General features: G+C 39.6%; 1 protein-coding gene across 2 annotated transcripts in view; it reads right to left on the bottom strand.

Moving 5' to 3' along the window:
- KCNH1 (potassium voltage-gated channel subfamily H member 1) overlaps positions 1 to 19,904 on the bottom strand; it is a 582,340-nt gene that overhangs the window by 186,446 nt on the left and 375,990 nt on the right. The window lies entirely within an intron of this gene.

Here is a 19,904-nt window from a genome sequence, read left to right as displayed (position 1 = left end):
TTATGCTTAGTTGGGTGTTAGTTAAGTAAAGGGTGGTCAACTTAGCTTACAACTGGAAGCATCAGTAAAGAAGTTACATTTATCCAGGAATTTTTACAGACAGTTACTGAGACAGACGTTCTTGTTCAGTCATTTTTCAGTTGTATCTGACTCTTTGTTACGCCATTTATGGTTTTCTTGGCAAAGATACTGGAGTAGTTTGCCATTTCCTTCTTCAATACATTTCACAGATAAGGAAATGGAGACAAATAGGGTTAAGTGACTTGCCCAGGGTCACCCAGCTAGTAAGTGTCTGAGGCTGGATTTGAACTCAGGAAGATGAGTCTTGTAACTCCAGACCTGGCACTCTATCTACTGCACCACATAACTAACCCCAGAGACTGAAAAAGTTCACCAACATTTACAGTTCCAGGGTTATAATTTACCCTGAGCACATAGGTTTTTCTTTCTCATGTGCTTCCTTTTTTTAAGTGTATGCCTACTTTTTCCCACAGACATAGTGCTTTGATTGGAGATTATAACCCAAGTTTACCTATAGACTGTGATGTATTTATTATTTCGGCATTTGCCTTTTGTGAGAACATACGATGTCATTATTAATTTTACCTTTGCTAAGTAAATAGTTATGTTTAAGATTTAATGTATTTTCATTGTGAGTGGCTGAGTTTGTATAAATTGAAGCATGGTCCAGGCATTGAAAGCTACAGTGGTCAAAAGCAGGGGAAATGTATTCCTTCACAACAGGCTTAATCTAGAGTGTAATATATGGTGGCGATCCTTCTCTGGGAACTTTGACCTGCCAGTGTGAGAATAGGCTGGGGAGAGCAAGCCAAGTTAGAAAGGGAATGTGAGGGGTGCACATGATCATGACGTATGAGAACCATACCAAGACTATACACATGCATGTGTATATTTATATATACACACGCATTACTTTCATAAATGAGATATATATGTATGTACATGTACTTACACAAATGAGATGAGATACATGTATACATATGTACATACACATCCATGTGTTTGATCAGAATTCATGGTTGACTTAGGCATATATTTCCTCAATGTTTTAGTATTTTTAATTTTTGCATCCCCCCTGCCCTTTTAACTTAATACTTTGTCCCTGCAATTAGCATTGCTTAGACTACTGTGAGATAATTCAATTTTTCATCTCCTCCCACTTCTATTTGCTTAAACATTTCCTACTTTGGGGGGTTTTACTTATACTTTTCATTGATTTTTCTTTCTTTTATTTAGAGCTTTATTCCTTTTCCTCTTTTGTGACTTCTCTTTCCCCTCTCAGTTTAGTGATTGGTTCAAAATTTCCTCTCTTTTTCCTTACACCTTTTTTGTGTATATTCATTTTCTTTTTGCTGTATTTTTTCTAGGAAGTTTCTTTGCTTTGTTTTCTTCCTTAATTCTCTTCCCTTCTAGTCTACTCTGAAATTGATCCTTTAATTCTTATATTGTGCCCTTATTTCACAAGGTCATGGAATTCTGTGCTCTGTGTGTGATTCAATGGATGAAGACAGTAATATTATATAGAAGTAATGCCAAGTCGGAGAAATTACCCTGCATCCCAAATTATGTAATGCCATTTTATTCCATCCTTCTCAATGTCTGTGCCATTCTGTCTCTAGATCCATGCTCCACTCTGGGTCCATGAGCCTCCCTATCATGTTAAGTGTCAACTGCTCCTAGAAGCTCATATATCCTTTCTTCTAGAATAGGATATTGTCTATGAAGGCATAATGTTCTCTCACAGAAGGTATCCTCCCAAAGCACTGCCTCCCCATATTAAATCCATTATAAGGCTCCCATTTCTCATCACAGGTATACAAACCTCTTCCTCCATAGGAGTGATCTTCAACGGAGGGTCACTTCCTCTTCCTCAAGATCTTATATGGGCTACATAATTTTGTCCCTAATATAAAGTTTTAAGGAGGCAGCTGACTCAGTGGATAGAGTGTTTGGCCTGAAAGCAGGAAGACCTGAGATCAAATCTGTCCTCAGACACTCACTAGCTCTGTGATCCTGGGTAAGTCACTTAACCTCTGTTTACCTTCATCCACTGGAGAAGGAAGTGGCAAACTACTCTGGCATCCTTGACAAGAAGACCCTATGTACAGTAGAGTCCACGTGGTCCTGAAGAGTTGGACATGACTAAATGACTGAACAACAACCTAAAGTTTTAAACCTATACTTGACCACTGAGAATACTGATCCCCCAATTCAGATGTCCTCTTACCAATCACACCTCATGGTCATATAGCTTCTATGTCTCAGAGACTGGATTTGACCTCAAGTCTTTCTGACTCTGAGACCAGCTCTCTAGATATTACCTCACAAACAGTATATTATCACCCCCACTTTACAGATGAGGAAAGTGAGATTAATAAACTTATGGCTCATTGTGGCCAAAGTCATCTTTCATGTTTGGAGTCAGGAGTTTACTTGGGCTTCTTGTCACCAAGTCCAATGTTCTTCCCATGATTCTTTCAACCTTGTTGGAATTCTGCTAAAACTGGAACATATTTGACACTACATTTCTATTTAATCACGGATAGCTTTGCCTACCAGGTTTTGGGGGTGATAACTGTCTCCAAATTATAATCACTTTTTGCATAAAGTTGTTTTTCAGTTATTTGACATATGAAGGATGTAAGATAGGATAGGCAGATTATTTTAGGACTTAATCCTTCTTGAAATCATCATCATCATAATAGCTGGCTTTTAAATAGCAGTTTAGGATTTGCATATCACTTTACACATTATATTTCATTTGCTCTCACAACAGCCTCATGAAAAACATGGTATTATTATCCCATTCTACAGATAAGGAAAGTGAGGGTGAGAGAGGTTCAATGATTTGCCCAGGGTTACACAGCCAGCAAATGTCTGAGGCATGAAGATCTTCCTGATGCCAAGTCTGGTACTCTACTCCCTGTGCCAGCTAGCTATGCTCCAGAGACATGTTGAGCCTCTGCTGTGGATTCAGAGCAGGGTAGCCTCCAACACAGACCCTTATTCAGTGTCAGCGACCACTGGCAGCTACATCAGTACTATTCATTTATTGTATCTGCAAGGCAGTGGGAGATAGCCCAGGAGAAAACTGTTACTAAAGCAAAGAAACAAACAAACAAAAACGTGTTATCAGTAGTAGTTCTGAAAAATAATAATAAATCCAGTATAAACATGGCCTTACCCTCTCTGAGGCCCAGTTTCCTGATCAATAATTCTGCTTGTACCTATCCCACAAAGTTGTGAGATTCACATAAGATAATGTTTATAAAGTGATTTGCAAACCTTGAATACCTCTTTAAAAGCCAGCTATTATTCATTTTGGGGGGCAAGGTTTCTTGGCAAAGATACTACAGTGGTTTGCCAACCCCTTTTCTGGCTCATTTTACAGATGAAGAAACTGAGGTATACAAGGTTAAGTGACTTGTCCAGGGTCACACAGTTAGCAAGTGTCTGAGGCTGGATTTCAGCTCGTGAAGATGAGTCTTTCCGATTCCAAGCCCAGTGCTCTATCCACTGCTCCAATTATTGCAGCCTTTATTAGGATAGCTGATAAGATGTGTGACCCTGACTTTCTCTGACTTACTAGCAGTAAATTCTTCCTCCTCATCTATCCACTGCAACTCAGCACACTCACACAATGTTAGGGAAACCGTCTGACTGAGAATTTGTCTCCCATCACACTGTAATTTCTTTGAGGCCATGTATCTCTAACCTCTACCAAGTTGAGTGCACAGTCAATACTCAGTACATGTGCAGTGAATAAAACTGAACTGAGAGAACTCAGATGGCTGGGGGTGAGGGAGAGGGTCTGTATCTGTCACCCTCAGGCACTCGCTAAAGGCCAGCCAGTAAAAATGTCCGACTGTGTCTGGAGTGGCACAACCATTTCAGAACCTCATTGAGAGATGAATGCCCATAGAGAGTCTGTCTGGTAGGCTAAGCCTCCTTGGAAAATGATCTAATTAGCCAGCTAGATGCCTGATACAGAACAATAGGAATGATAATAAGGTTTGGAGATTAAAGTTATAAAACAGATTTTTAAAAAAGATAAGCTTACTGTATGTGTGTGTTGGGGGAAAAGTGACAAATAGAAAGCTTTAAAGCATTCTCAAGAGCATTATTAATGGGTCCACAAACTAGACTCCATCAGGAAGAGATGAAGAGAAAGAAGACACAAATTAAAGTACCCATAAAGAATTAAGAGTGGGGGTAGGGCAAAGAGGGAAGTTGGTAAATGATTCATATGGTAAAAGAAAAATATAGAAGAAGGGTCTTAGGACAAGATGTGTCACAGCCTTCAAGAGGAATAAGGAACCTTCTCAATAGGGTCAAGGTGTGGAGCAATGATGAAAAGGAGGGAAGCCCAGGAATACCCAGCTCCCATCCCCAGGTGTTGCTCCTGCCAGTAGGTGTCAGGCAGTCACTGTAATTGTTTTCCACTCAGTTTTTCACAGAGTGTTTAATTAGTGGAGGGAGTTGTGTAGAAATAAAGTCACTCAGGATGCCCAGAAGTGAGATTGAGGTTAGAGCAACCTCCCCCAAAGGCCAGACTGCTTCAAATGCTTATCTTTGAGACGAACTCATGGGCTTTGGTCAAATATTTATCCCTGTGGGGCTGCTGTAGAAAAAAGGGCCTTTTCTCGGACCCCTCTCCACTCATTTGAGGCAAAGAAGTCTTCTGAGTATCCATCCATTGCTGGACTGAATGGGTTGACACCTATGGGTATGTTACTGTGCTGTCAACCAGAGAAAATACAGTGGGAGTACTGTATGATACAAAATATATAATGGTACTAACAGAGCCCAAGCTAAGAAACAGGCAAGTTTTGAGGGCCATGAAATAGGATCCCTTTATAATTTTGTTGTAGGGAAGGGCACATGTAACTTTTTAATTTATTTTTGATTAGTCCTGTGATTTCATCTGGACAGGGCAAGGGTTCTTAATGATATTTTTGTCATAGACCTCCTTAGCTGTCTAGTGAACCCTTGGCTTGGTTGGACTCTTCAGAATCATATTTTAAATGCCCTAAAACATATGTACATATATATAATTGCAAACAAAACCACTTATGTTGAGATAGAGTTATTTTTTAAAATATATTTTTTAAAGTTCACAGATACCAGGTTAAGAAACTCTGGTAGGGAATTCCCTTTGCCCACATAGTTTGGTGCCTTCTCTGCAACTTGCAGCCTTAGAGTTTGGGGTTTTCTTGGTGGGGGGCAGGTTGTTACTTGAGGTTAAATGATTGTGACTTGACCAGGATCACACAGCCAGTTATGTGTCTGAGGTAGAAGTTGAACGTAGGTCTTTTGACTCCAAGGATGGCATTCTATCTGCTTTGGCACCCAATTTCCTCTTAGTTCTAGAAATCTTATATCCAAAATAAATAGGAATCAGATTTTGAGCATAAGAAGCGGCCTTGGAGATAATCTAGTCTTAGCTGTCACCCAGTGCAGGAGTGGTTATATCCTGGCTCTGTGGTCACTTTTCATTTATTTCTGAGACCAGCCCCAAATCAAACATTCCAAAGCCTACTGACAGGTCTTTAAATTTTGTTTATATCTAGATCACAAATTCAGTGGCTCAACACTGGCTTCCCATTGCAAACTCTGGCTCTGTTCACAGAGCTGTTTGGTCCAAGAACAAGAAACCTGGGTGGCTTGGCTATGTTCATTACCATACCAGCTGGGTATTTATAACGGATATCCACTGCTCTCCTAGGTTGTTGGTTGTTTAGCTCAGGTAGGCTTTTCTTTTCTTTTTTTAAATATAAATGTATTTTTTATTATAAATTTAACCACCATCCACAAATTTGACTATTTCTATATGCAAAGAACAGAGATAGTACATAAAAGTGTAAGCTGCTGTTATGTGCAGTGTTTAAAAGTGCAATAAGAAAACTGGCAAGAAGAAAACTACCCTGTGTGCCATGTCCCTTTCTGAACTTCCATCTGCTCTTGGTATGGTGTTTTAAATGATTCACTGATACTCTCTTTTACCTGGCATCACTACCACTACCCACCTACTTCAACTTCCCCTTCCCTAAATCTGGAAGACTTATTCAAGGCAGGCTTTGGGTAAAGGGTAAATAACGGAGAAATTAGCTAAATTATAGGGGTTCTGTGGACAGTGCGCTTCACCAGCCTTGGCACGTCCTGCTCTTAGTGGCTCCTTAGCTTCTCCCAGGAGAAAAGGCAACTCTACCTCAGAGAAACATCAGCAGCCCTATTTATGCCTTTACTTTACACAATCCAACCTCTCAGGGCAAAAGTGCTACAATGGAAAAATTCTAGGTTTGGGCAATCAACAGTGCCCACAGCTAGTCTTTGTCATGTCATTAATATATAAATCTACTGTGATAAATGGGCTAAAGAATTACTTGCCATGTGGTGCCAAGCTTTAATACTCAGTAAGGCACAAGTCTTACTCACTATTCGCCTCTCCTTCTACTTTGTCTCAGGTTTTATAATTGGGGGGAAGGGAGAGAGATGGGGTAATTTAGATCAAAGATTTTATTGATTTAGGGAGATTCCAGTATGCAATTTCCTTCCACCTTTGCAGATCAGGATGTTGCCTGGAACACTGGGATGATTTGCCCAAGGATTCAGGGGAAGGATATCATCTTATATCTCCCTGTTACCTTCATTTCAAGGCCAGCCCTTTAACCACTGTATCATCATGTCCTAGGTTCATATAGTATAAATATGCTTTCATAGAACCTTTTCTTTGAAGTCTAAATTTGGTCAACAATACTACCTCAGTTTCTTCTTGTGTGCACGGCCATGAAACAGTAATGATAATAATAGTTGTTGCTCATGTTGGTATATGAAGGTCTATAAAACACTTGATATGAACTTTCTCATTTGATCCCCACAATAACCCCATGAGGCAGGAAATATATTCCCCCTGTATAGGTAAGGACAGTCAGGCTAAGAGAAGGCAGATAATATTCCCAGGACCATAATTAGTTAAGGATCTCACTTGACTCTTAGCGCAGCATTCTATCCACCATGCAACAACACTTCTGGGCACTATATATTGTGGGGGTATATAGGAAAGCATAGACATGTCCCTATTCAGGGGAAAGAGAGAAGTCACTTAGGAATAGTTCAAGTCTAAGAGAAAGGAGAAGTATAATACAATTTTATTAATTCTCTTTCCATGTTTTAAATCCATATTGCTGAGAAGTAGGCAGTTAACTTAGAATTAAGGAAGCAGGGATTGTCATTTCTATCTATTTCTACAGTCTTGCCCCGAGTAGACCCAATAAATGTGGACTGAATCAATCAAAGGTAATTTTAAAAGCAACGACTCATGCCAGTCCACTGTGTTAGGCAAATCCAAAGAAGGCAACAATCACTACTCTCAAAGAGTTGAAATAACATTCAAATGTGAAGATGACAAATAGCCCTGATCCCTCTCTCTAATGAGAATAAATACAAGTAAATATAAGGCAGTTAAAGGGGGAGGGCAGGAGCAGTTGCGGGGGGCGGGGCAGAAGAAGTTTTGTGAAGTTGATGCTTGAGTTGTGCCAGGTCTCATGCCAGGGACGAGCCGTGGCTCTCATGGGGGCAAGGCAGGAGATGAGAGACCCTTGGACTTCAACAAAGGGTGTTTGGGGGCAGATGGGGACACTTATCCTTTCTATCACATGCTAAGCTTAGAATTTAGGTATCACTATTATCTTACAGCTTCCTTGAGCTGAGCCACAGCAGGTATTGGAGCCTTCCCCTTCCACATGCCCACTTCAAACTAAACAACTTCTCACAATAGTGCATGCTGGGTAGATTTGAGTTTCATGGGAGGAAGACTGGGGGTACTAGAGGCAAAGAATTTTCTCCCATTTCTCACTATATCTCCTACCTTATCTTTCTTCTAAGGTCAGGGAAATGAGAATGGAGTTTGAGAAGCTCAAAGATGAGGGACAAGGAGGAAAACTGGGACTGAGGCAGACTGAGGATGAAAGGATATTGAGAGGCAGGAGGGAAAGTGGTGAGGACTTCCTGAAGCCTTGAGCTAATTCTCAGGTGAGTGCCCTGTATGAAAACTGGACTTGGGCTCTGCCTAGCTTCCCTGCTGGTATACCCTCCTTTTGGCCTCCTGGAAACAGTGTCTTCACCTCTTCCCCAATCTCCACCTGCCTTGTTGTGGAGGTAGGGCAGAAACAAACAGTCCTCCCAAGGTTTTAACATGCTTAAGAAAAACCTCAAGTAAAAAAAAAAGGAAGAACAGAATTTGGAGGTGAGGAGGGAGAGCAGAGAGAGGAAAAGAAATTATGCTAACATATATAAAATAAACTGCCCAATATCACCTACCTAGTTGGTAGTGGACACTCAGACTCATGTCATATGGTTCCAAATCTACTTTCTTACATAGCACTTTGTTACATATAGTGTAAAGGAGATTAATAAAGCAATGATATAAATTACTTAAAAGAATATATGGCTCTCAATAAGATATAGTAATCACAAATCATTCTTTTTTGTCCATTAATAGAATAGGTCTCTAAGAGCTACTTTAGAGCTTAAAAGCATAGGCTTAAAAGAGATACAACTACAATTCTTTTTTTAAAAAAATCTTTAATTTTTACTTTCCACTAATTCATAGGGTATGCTCTACCAGTTAAGTCAACCTAGTGAAATTTCACTAGTTTTCAACATCAAGAAATGTAATGATGATGATGAAGATGAAGATGATGATGATGATGATAACTAGCACTTATAGAGTACTTCAAGGTTTGCAAAATATTTTATACATACCATTTATCTGATCCTCACAACACATTTGTGAGGTGAGTACTATTATTATCTCCATTTTACAGATGAGGAAGCTGAGTGTGAAGAGGGTTTAAGCAACTTGCCCAGGATCACACAGATGGTAAATAACTAAGGAAGGACTTGAACTCGGGTCTTCCTGACTCTGAGGCCAGAGTTCTATCAACTATGCCACCGGAGGTGCTTTAGTAGACTCTGTACAAAGAAAACCACACTGATCATTTTCTATCCAAGATAGACATATGTAATTTATTATGATTATTACCTCCCATTTTAGACATACCTTCAGGGATAAAAAGTACTTTGTTTACAACCCTGGGAAGTATTTAATTTGGTTATTTTTCTCATTTTTTGGATGAAGAAACTGAAACTAAGAGAAGTTATGTGACTTTCTCTGGGTCACAAAACCACAGAATCAAATAAGTAAGGTAGATTGATCCATGGTGGATTTTTAGACCTCTACATGTGTGTGGCTCTGAGGCTGGCAGGCCCAGTTATGACACAAGCTCCATTCTGTGGATACTCTATTAAGTTAATTCCACACTACCAGAAGGCATTGGTCCAAGGAAGGGAATGGTAAACCAGGTGCTTCTCAGTCTGGTGTGAGTAAAAACAGTGTGTTGGAAAGTACAGGGGCCAACAAGAATCAACCTGTCAAGTTCTGGGCCAGGAAGTAACTAAAGAGTTTCAAAATTCTCCACAGCAAAGCTTCTACAGATAACCCAAGGAAGGTAGAGCAGGAATGTTGGTGAATCTATTTTTCTCATCCTTCAATTCTCCCACTCCAAATCATTCTATACCACATCCTTCTAGTAAGACTGCCCCATGCACCAAACCATAGCTTATGCTTCCTACAGATAGTCAATTTTAAGACTAGGAGGAGAAAGGAAAATAGTTAGCAGGTATGTATGGAAATACTACAGTGTGCAGAGTCCTGAAGACATGGTTCTAACCTGAGAGTGCTTAATGTCAATCAAGGGAATAAAATAATGTTTAGTGGAGTGTTAATATCCTTAACATAGCCTCAATAAACATTTTCTAAAGGGTCATAGAACAAAAAGACACAGTAAAATTTTATAATGATTACTTTAATTCAACATACATTTATTAATAATCATGTTACTGTGCTAGGTTTGGGAGATGTAATGACAAAAACAAATTAGGCCTTGACCTCAAGACTCTTATACCCTACAGACAATTAGAAACATGCTTCTGTAAATGCATAAAAGTAATTTCAAAAGGGGAAGAAAATTAACGAGGGGTTGGGGGAGGGACCAAGAAAGGTTTTCCATGGTTACGACAGCTGAACAGTTCTCTAAGGGAATCCAAGATTTCACAAAGAGAGAAGGTAGGAGGAGTGTATTCCAGACATAGGAGCTCTGGTTTTATAATTAGAAGAGATGGATTCAGCTCCCTGTTTGATCATATGGTTAGTGTGACTCTGGGTGGTATGGTATCATGAAAAGAGCATTGGACTTGAAGTTAAGAAGATTTGGGTTCAGATCTCAATTCTCACACTATGTGATCATGAGCAAGTCATTTACCCCTTTACTTCTTCAGATGACACTAGCTGTGTGGCCATGGGCAAATCATTCAAACTCTCAACTACCTCCCAATTCCTCATCTGAAAAAAAGAAAAAAGAGATAATACTATTGTATTTGGAGAGGCTTATTACCAAGTCAATTATAGGGTGACATTTTGGGCCACAGAAACTGTCTAAGGTACTTAGGTAAAGGGGCTACAATTTGCATCAGTAGCTGGAGTACTCATACTAATGAAACTTACATCTCCTTTAAGTATGGAAGTAATATTTCCACTGCATTAGATTCACAATAATTCACTGGAGTGTTGTGAGAGAATCATTCTGAAAATCTTAATGTTATATAAATGTGAATTATAATTATTTCAGCAATTCCCTTTACCCATGATGCTTCCCTATGTGTAAAGTGAGGATTCTAATATTTGTGATCTCTGTTTTGTCTTTATGTTAAAATGAGGATAAAATGAGATAAGGTATGGGAAAAGCTTTGCAGTCCATTTTATCATTCAGTCATTTCAGTTGTATCCAATTCTTCATGACCCCATTTAGGGTTTTCTTGGCAAAGATACTGGAATGGTTTGCAATTTCCTTCTCCAGCTCACTTTACAGATGAGAAAACTGAGGCAAATAGGGTCAAGTGACTTGCCCAGGATCACACAGATATTAAGTGTCTGAGGCCAGATTTGAACTTAGGAAGATGAGTCTTCCTGACCCCAGACCCAGCATTCTATCCACTGAATCATCTAGCTGACTTCTGAAATCTAGAGTACTGCATGTACATGATCGTCATTTATTAATAGTCCCAACAGCAAGAGCACACTAATAATGACTATCACAGTTCAGAGCCACCATCAACAGGGCAACTGCCTTGAGTTGTTGGGATTTCTGCATAGTCTTTTCATGACCAAGGGTATACACTTAAGGCAGCTGCCCACATTAAGAAGACACCTTTGGGATACAGCAAAGATAAGTGATTCATGCTGGGATCAAGGCTGTGATTTTCACTGCATCATATCAATTCTCTTAGGCTTTTAAAGCCCTTCACAATCTGCTTCTTGGCTGCTTTTCCCAGTATTATCCTCTTTCATGAATTCTATGTTACGGCCAAACTGGCCTGCTTGCTGTTTCAAGAGGCTTTCCCAAATGCCTGGAATGCACTTACTCATCCTCTGTATCTCAGAATCTCTAGCTCAGATGAATTATCTCCTACAGCAGTTTTCTCCTGTTTTCTATCCTTCCCTCCAACCTCAGCCACCTCCAATTAGTAGAGCCCTTTCCTCCTAGAAACTACTTTATAATTACTTCGTATGTATTTAGATACTTATGTACGATATTTGTTATATCCTTATACTTTGTATATCTTTTGTATTTACTTCTCAATGTAAATGGAGTTCTATCCTTATACTTTGTATATCTTTATATTTTAAATGAAGTTCTTGAAGGTAAGATGTGGGTTTTTTGTTTGTTTGTTTTGGCCCTTAGCAGCACAGTGCTTAGTACCTACAAAGTGCATAATAAATGCTTGCTAAATAAATTGATAAATTATCCAGAAACACTAATGACTTATATGAAGAGAATATACAGAATAAAGGAGTCATCAGAAGGGATGGAATTGATTAAGGAAGACTTCCCAGTGTTAAGGAATTCTGAATCATTCTTTGCAGTAGAGGAGGGATACGTATCCACAGGGGACATCTTAGCAGATGGGAAAGGTGAGAAGAAAGGTGGGAGAAGTGCTCAGAGCACAATCAGAAGGATAGAATTGGGGAACATATCACAGTTTGGAGCTGAACATATCACAGCAGGCTTCAGGACAATGAGGAGGAAGGAGTCACAACTTGAGAATGGCTGTTGAACAGTAGGGAGGCTCCCAACCCAAGCCATCAGTTAACAAGCATTTCTTAAGTACCTATTATTTGCTAGATGCTGTGTTGGATGCTAGAGACACAAAGAAAGAAAACAACAGTCCCATCGAAATCTAATGAGGAAGACAACATGTACATAACTAGATACATAATATATACATATAATATTTATACACACACATATAAGTAACATATAAACACACACATGTTAACTAAACATGTGCAACATACATAGTTAATACATGTGTATATCTAGTTTATATATACTATTTATGTGTGCATGTATATACATATATGTAACATATGTATGTTTATGGACATATATACCCTGCATAAATGGAAAATAATCCGAGATGGAAGGAATGAGCAGGTGAGGGGCCTGAGAGTGTCATTATTTTTAAAGTTTTCTTTTTGCCAGTGTTTCTGTTCTGGTGCTATTTAGCTCACTGTGTATTTAGATACCCAAGAATTAGACAAGGTATTAAAGTAGAAGGAATCCTAGCCAGAAGATGAACTCGCCATGCTTTCTCCTTTGTGCTATATGAAACTGTACCATAGTTTCAAGGCAGTTTCAGAGGTAAAAGCTGTTGAGCAATGCCAGAAATCAGGATTACTAAATTTTTCCACCACCTGGGCAAAGTGGTTGCCAAGCCAATTGTTCCTAAGTGCCACACTTTGGTGAAGGACAATAGGAAAGAGTGGGGTAAAAAACCAGTCCCAGTCCCACCTGCTTCCCTCTCCTTCCAAACACCTCTTGCCCTAGGTTAGAACCAGTACTTAAGTTCAGCCAAAAAGGGATCCCCAAGACAAAATGAGCTGGTACCAGGATGACTAGCAGTGAGAGATAATATCCTGTATTTACCTGTCAGGGAATCTTTAACTGTCACTTTATTTATTATGCTGCTTGATTACATGTTTTTTGAATGAATATATCTGACTTACAGGTGGACAAGCTATTTAACTCCTCCAAATTTTAGTTTCATCATCGGTAAAATGCAAATGACCACACTAGCCCTACATAACCTCAAAAAGTTATTGTGAGGAAAATGCCTTATAAATCTTAAAAGTGCTATATAAATGTTAGCTATTATTATCATTATGAACTAAATGTTTGCTAAATGAATAAATTATTCCAATCTATTTTTCCCCAGCTTCCACGAAGACTACATTTAAACCCTCTAAGTCAGTCTACATTTAGGTTTTTAGCACCCACATTGGGCCCTGAATGGTGTTTGGAGTCACAGAGGGAAGATTAAACATGGTTCCTGACAGAAATGTAATTAAGTATTATTGTACTCAGGAAAAATTTCAAAAACAGTACCCCTTTTTTTCTCCTAAACCCCCAATTTTGAAAAATAAAGCCATGGGAAAACAATTGTGTAATTTTTATTATATTCAAAAATCCCTCAAGTTTCATGTACAATTTTCCTCCTCTCTTCACAAGTTGGGTCTTATGTTGCTATTTTCACAGAGGAAGTCAAAAGAAAGAGATCAAAGCTCCAGTCAATGGGGGTGGCAGGCTACAGAGGTATCCCTTTTTCTCACAAGGGCTTTGGGACCTCGTAGGCGATATATTGATCACCCCATCCTGGTTGTGCTCTCAAGGAGGGTCAAGGCAGTTGAACACAGAAAAAATCATGGTGTTAGAATTGAGAAAAGTAGAGACCATGGAGTCCAGGTCCCTCATTTTACAGAGCAGGAAACAGGCCCAGAGGGAGGAGCAGTGAGTCCAAGGTATCATGGATAGTCAGTAGGAGAACTGGATTATGATCACGGGATCATGATTAGAGCTAGATGAGACCTTAGAGGTCATTTAGCACAATCCTTTGCATTTATAGATGAGGAAACTGAGGTCCAAAGATGTTAAGTGGTTTGTCCAAGGCCACACCTGTAGAAATGACAGAGCCTGTAAACTGTATTCTATTTCTCAAGCATTTTCCTCACAAGGCAAGTGGAATATAATAAGCATTAAAATCATCATTATAACAATGAGGCTGTAATATACAACTAGAGGATATAAGTGATTTAGTCAGGGTCATACAATTATTTAAGAGGCAAAACTAAGGTTTCTATCCAAGGTTTTGGTCCTAAGGCCACTGTTCTTTTGACTATATATAGCCCTTCATTCTATCAACTGAAACTTACGTGGGAAAAACATTGATAGCAAGAGAGCCCTGGGAGAACAGTAGATAAAACATGATAAAGGAAGCTTCTTGAAGAGGGAGACTTTGATTTATTTTACAGATAGAAAGATGAGTATGGCTTGGCAGACAGAAATACAGGCTCTTCTCCCTCCTCCCCTTTCAGGAGGACAAAGATTCATTAATGAAAGAGGGTACATTGTGTTTGAAGTCCAGCAAGTAGATTAATGTTACTGGGTTAAGGAGCACGAGCTGGAATACTGGGGGGGGGGGGGGGGGGGGGGGGGGGAGGGAGGAGGGGAAGGAAGAAACAGTCAGGAAGATTCACTGATAGAAATCCCTGAAAGCCTGTATTTAGTGGTTCACCAAGGGGTTATAATTAGGAAAGGAAGAAAGTGAATCCAATTTAAAGATGATGGTCTGGGAAAGAACCAAGGAGTGGTGGGATTGGAAGTTACTATTTCATCCTGGTAATATTTATTTATATGATGAAAATGATCATCATGACAGCCATGATAGTACTTCACATTTTAATAGTACATGAAGGTTTATAAAGTATTTCCCTAGCAAGGAGGTTCCTGGGAGGCTAGTAACGCAAGTACAATGAATCCCCAATTTACAGATAAGTAACAACTAAAATGCAGAGAAGTAGAGAATGAAAAAAATGATAGAACTGGAGGGGACCACAGAACTCACCTATTTTACCTGGGTAATACAGGGAAAATAGCTCTGAATTTGGAATCAGAGGCCCTGGGCTTTAACTATGGCTCTGATATTTACTGAATTTAACCTTTATGTTCCTCAGATACTTCCAGTTCTAAATTTATGATCCTAGAACACCCTGAATTTTGAACATAAAGAAACTGTGGGTTAGAAAGATTCAGTTACTTATCTAAGGTTATACAGCTAATACCAGGACATGAATGCAAATGTGACTCCCAGGCAATGCTCTTCCTCCAAGAAGCCTCCTTCAATTCTCCTAGCTGAAAGTTATCATTTTTGAAATTATGAAGTAGGTTTTCCAGAGAGCACGATGGCCTTCTATAGATCTGGAGAGGGGCATTGCCGGGGTGTGGTTGAGGGGAAATGAGCGTGGGGCTGAGCAGCTGGGGATGGGGAATGGGGTTTGAACAAAGACAGTCAGGGGTTTAGGATCACTGAGATGGAAAGAGTAGGAGGATGTAAGGGAGCGGAAGTATGCTAATATATTGATGAATGAATGAGTGCAAGCAGAGTATTAGTAGCTAGAGAGAAATCCTTTGAGAACTTTTGAAGGAAGTGATTAGAGTGCTCAAAGCCTTCCCTTGAGAACCATCCTCATGATAGTTGTAGTGTGTGTCCTGTGAGACCCAGAAGGCCCTCCTCAAAGGAGGAAGGAGAAAAAAATGAAAAGGATGTAAAAACAAAACATATCAATAATTTATTCTTATTCCATCCTCAGAAGTCTCTAGAGAAAGGATGTTCCAAAGCCCAGGATGTTATTTACACCAAATTTCTTCTTGTTTTAAAATAAAAGCCAGTTTCTTGCCCTCCTTAGGACCCTACGGGTCTCCTCTTCTCAGCACAGGGAGTGTCTCCTACTTCAGCAGTTCATAAAGGGAGGTTTAGGCACCCACTGAAGTTCCTGAGAGCCTCTTATAAGATCTACAAAGTCAAAACTATTTTCATAATAATACTAAGATATTATCTTCCTATTAAAATATACCTCCCTTTTTACAACACCCTATCTGTGTGAAGCTATATTTACTTCCTATACTTTAGCCAAAACAACATTTGACAACTGATTAAATTCAGAACAAGATAAGAGAATTTAGCTTTCTTCTATTAAGGTAGACATTAAAGATTTGCAAAAAGGAAAAAAAGACAATGCTACTTCTCTCATTAATTTTTTGCTTTGAAATATATTTTTTATGAAAATGCTATTTATAATGGGTTTATTATTGATATTTTATGATAAATCAATTAATATTTAAACTTAGTTTTTTTCTAGAGTTATAAATATCAAAAGATACAGCTCTCATAAACAAAAGCCCTTTGGGGTCCTCAGCAACACTGAAGAGTGTAAAAGAATCCTGAGACCACAAAATTTGAGAATTCCTCTCCTAGATGATGAGGAGACACTGCAGCAGAAAAGTAAATTAAGCAACTTTTTAAAACACTGCCAGGAATGAACACAGGGAAAAATCAAAGTAAATCCAATCCATATCCTGTACTAAGTGTCTGTTAGTATAGCTCAGTGCAGGGTACTGGGGAAATATACTGCAGGCTTCCTAACCATTTGGGTATCATGGACCCTCTTGGCAATCTGGTAAAGCCAATAGACCCCTTTTCGGAATAATGTTTTTAAATGAATAAAATAAAATACATAGGATTACAAAGGAAATCAATTGCAATGAAATACAGTTTTGAAAATAATTATTTAAAAAAAATAAAACAAATGGACAGACTAAAAGGTAAGAGCCCTTCATAGAGGGAGAAAAGAGTTGAGTTCTTGCTCTGAGAAGATCTTCCAGTCTAATAGAGGAGGGAGCTCTCAGGCTAATAAAGACAGGAAGAACATATAAAAATACATTGATTTACATTAATTTGGCATCCCAAAAACAAATGTATAGGAAGGGGATGCTGTGGGAGCTAAGTACATTTCTGCTAAAGAGATTGGAATAATCAGTATCCAATGGGAGGGAGAGAAGAGGGGATCCAAGAAATTAAATTAGGTTTCTGCCCTGAAGGTCCTTCTTCTGGTTAATCCCTCTGTTACTATGGACTTTTTTTTTTTTTTTACAAGTAATCAAAAGGCACCCACAAATGCTGAAACTGAGTTCCAGTACTATAGGTAGACTCTAAAAGGACAAAGGCCTAAAAGTCTTCACTGGGCCTCTTAGCCATGGAAGGAAGGAGAGAAGGATAGAAATAAGCTTTTCTTAAGTACCTATTATGTGCCAGGCACTATCCCTAATCGCTTTACAAATATCATCTCATTTGATCCTCACAACAACTCTGGGAGGTATCCCCACTTTATAGCTGAAGAAACTGAGACATACAAACTTGCCCAGGGTCACACTAATTATTGTTTTAGACTGGACTGGACCTCAGCCTCTTCTGACTCCAGGATCAACACTCTATCCACTGTACCATATATCTGTCAGGCATCAAGGCCCCAGTCACCATGGGGTCAGAAGCAGAGTGGGAGGATGAAAAGCACATTAGACTTGGAGTCTGGAGACCTGAGTTTGAATTCTGGCTCTGACTTACTGTCTGAGTGACATTGGGCAAATAACTGTAATGAAAATCAGTCTGCTTAATAAAATACTATCAGCACTACCTATGTCATGGGGTGGTTGTGAGGTAAACCCTTTTTTTAAAGCTTAAAATACTGTGGGAATATGAGTTATTGTTAGTAGATGAAAATGGAGAATGAATGAATGTCTGCGCTGAGCATTCATTCTGATGCTTAGCAGGCCCTAGTGCCTTTGGATAAGCCCAACTCCCAGGGCTTTAAGTAGGAGAACATTGGTTGACTCCTCGGGGCAGTGAACCATGATCATAAATAATTCTGGACAACCTCACTGGGGTGTTGTCGGCATTAATTATTCGTAAAGAGCATTAAAGGACCCTGGCCTGAAAGGCAGTAAACACAGAGTGCATTAAGTATATAATTTATGATCTCCCCAGGGGCCCTTCCCCCACACTCTTGACCTAGCCTACCAATTGAAGTTTAGGGGTTAAACTCAGGGACAGAAAATATGACATTTTACCTTCTACACTCATACATCCACTCTGGGTTTTTTTGGGACTCCCTGCCCATAGATCTCAGGCCACTCTTTGCCTACAGAATTATTATACATGGAGAGAAATTGGTGCAGGGGATGGGAAGGACTCACTCAATTAGCCAAATGTTAGGTCTCATCAGAACAGCATGGGGCAAATTGGAAAGGATCTGGCCCACAATCTACTTTGTGTATTATCTAACTTCCTTTGCTTCCACCACCATCCCCTCCCCAATCCTGACTCCCTTGCTCTAGGATTTGTTACCGTTTGGAAGAAATGGTGCCAAGATACCCCAAGACGCATAAAAAAGCATCATTGGAGCAGGGGATGATTGGCAGAATTCAAGAGAGAAGGGCTCTCTGATCAGTGCCAGGGAAGGGGCAGGGTGGAGCTGCAGAGAAAAAGGCAAGAATGGGTGACAGGACTCATAGCAGCGCTGTTGGCAGCAAACCCACATGAATCCTTCCCATGTACTACACAGTATGGGAGGGGAGTCATAGAACAGCCAGAGGGATCCTCCTGGCTTCATTTCAGTTCCTTTCAGCCACACCTTGTCACCCACAAAACAGCTAATGGCAATAGTAGAGTATGAAGAATAATAAGATATAAAAGATATATAGATTTAGACATGGAAGGGATGAGACAGGACACTGAGTCTGACCCCATCATAGCTCATTAGTCTATAAGTAGACTTGCTAATGGTTTTGGTGGTGGGCACTGAAGCCACAGATCTAAGACGAAGGCTGGGGCTGACCTTGAGAGTTCATAGAATCAGAGATGTAGTTACAACTCATTTAGTCCAACCCTTTCATTTACAGTTGAGGAAACTGAGGTCTAAATGATGAGTGAATGAAAAAGAATTTATTTAATACTTCAATGGTACTTAAGTACTAAGCATTTATTAAGTTCCAGGTACTGTTCTTAATCCTAAGGGTACAAATATAAGCAAGCAAGATGGTCCCTGCCTTCACATAGCTTAGATTTTAATAGGGAAAGACAATGCATATGGGTGAGTAATGGCCAGGCAAGGGTGTTTTCTCAGGAGAAACTTGAGTAGTTTTGCTCAAAATCACCTTGGATAATAAGTGGCACAGATGAGATTTGAATTCAGATCTTCTCACTTCCAGATCTAGTTTTCTTCCTGCTATACCATGACGTCTCTAGTAATATCTTACATTATTGTGGCTCTTCCACGTACATTCTCTCAAATGATGCTCACATTAACCCTGTAAGGTCATTAAGTGGTACTATCTTTATTTGTAAGAAGCAGCATGGTTTCCTGAAGAAAGATGACCTCAAAGCCAGGAAAACCTGGTTCCAAGTCCCACTTGTTGACACAAGTACTGGCTCTGTGATGGTGGGCAGTCATATAACTTCTCAGTATACACTGGCAAGTCTAAAACTATATAAGATATAGAGAAGGTGCTGAATGACCTGCACTGATAAATGGAATTTCCTCATCTGGAACCTCCCAACACTACTGAATTTATTAACCCTCTCTTTGCCTTTCAGATGAATAATGTGCTTCTAGGAGAGGTAGGAAGTAGACTTTCCTCTAGGATCACAGAGACAGTAAATGGCAGACCTGATACTAAAACCCAGGCCTTCAGGCTCTAAGTACAGTGCCCACTTTGGTCTTGCACTATCCTCTAACTGGGTATCTCACCTGTGAATTTCAATGGTGCACGCCTCCTGATGCCCATGACCCTGGGTGAGAGGTAGCCGGAGGACATGTCAACATGTACAGAACTGAAAATGTCCAAGCTCAGGTTTCAACCTGAGAGAAATGC

Source organism: Notamacropus eugenii, chromosome 2, assembly GCF_028372415.1.
Source record: "Notamacropus eugenii isolate mMacEug1 chromosome 2, mMacEug1.pri_v2, whole genome shotgun sequence".
Taxonomy (NCBI): Eukaryota; Metazoa; Chordata; class Mammalia; order Diprotodontia; family Macropodidae; genus Notamacropus; species Notamacropus eugenii.
Note: the sequence above shows the minus strand (reverse complement) of the source record. Positions and strands in the feature narration are given on the sequence as shown.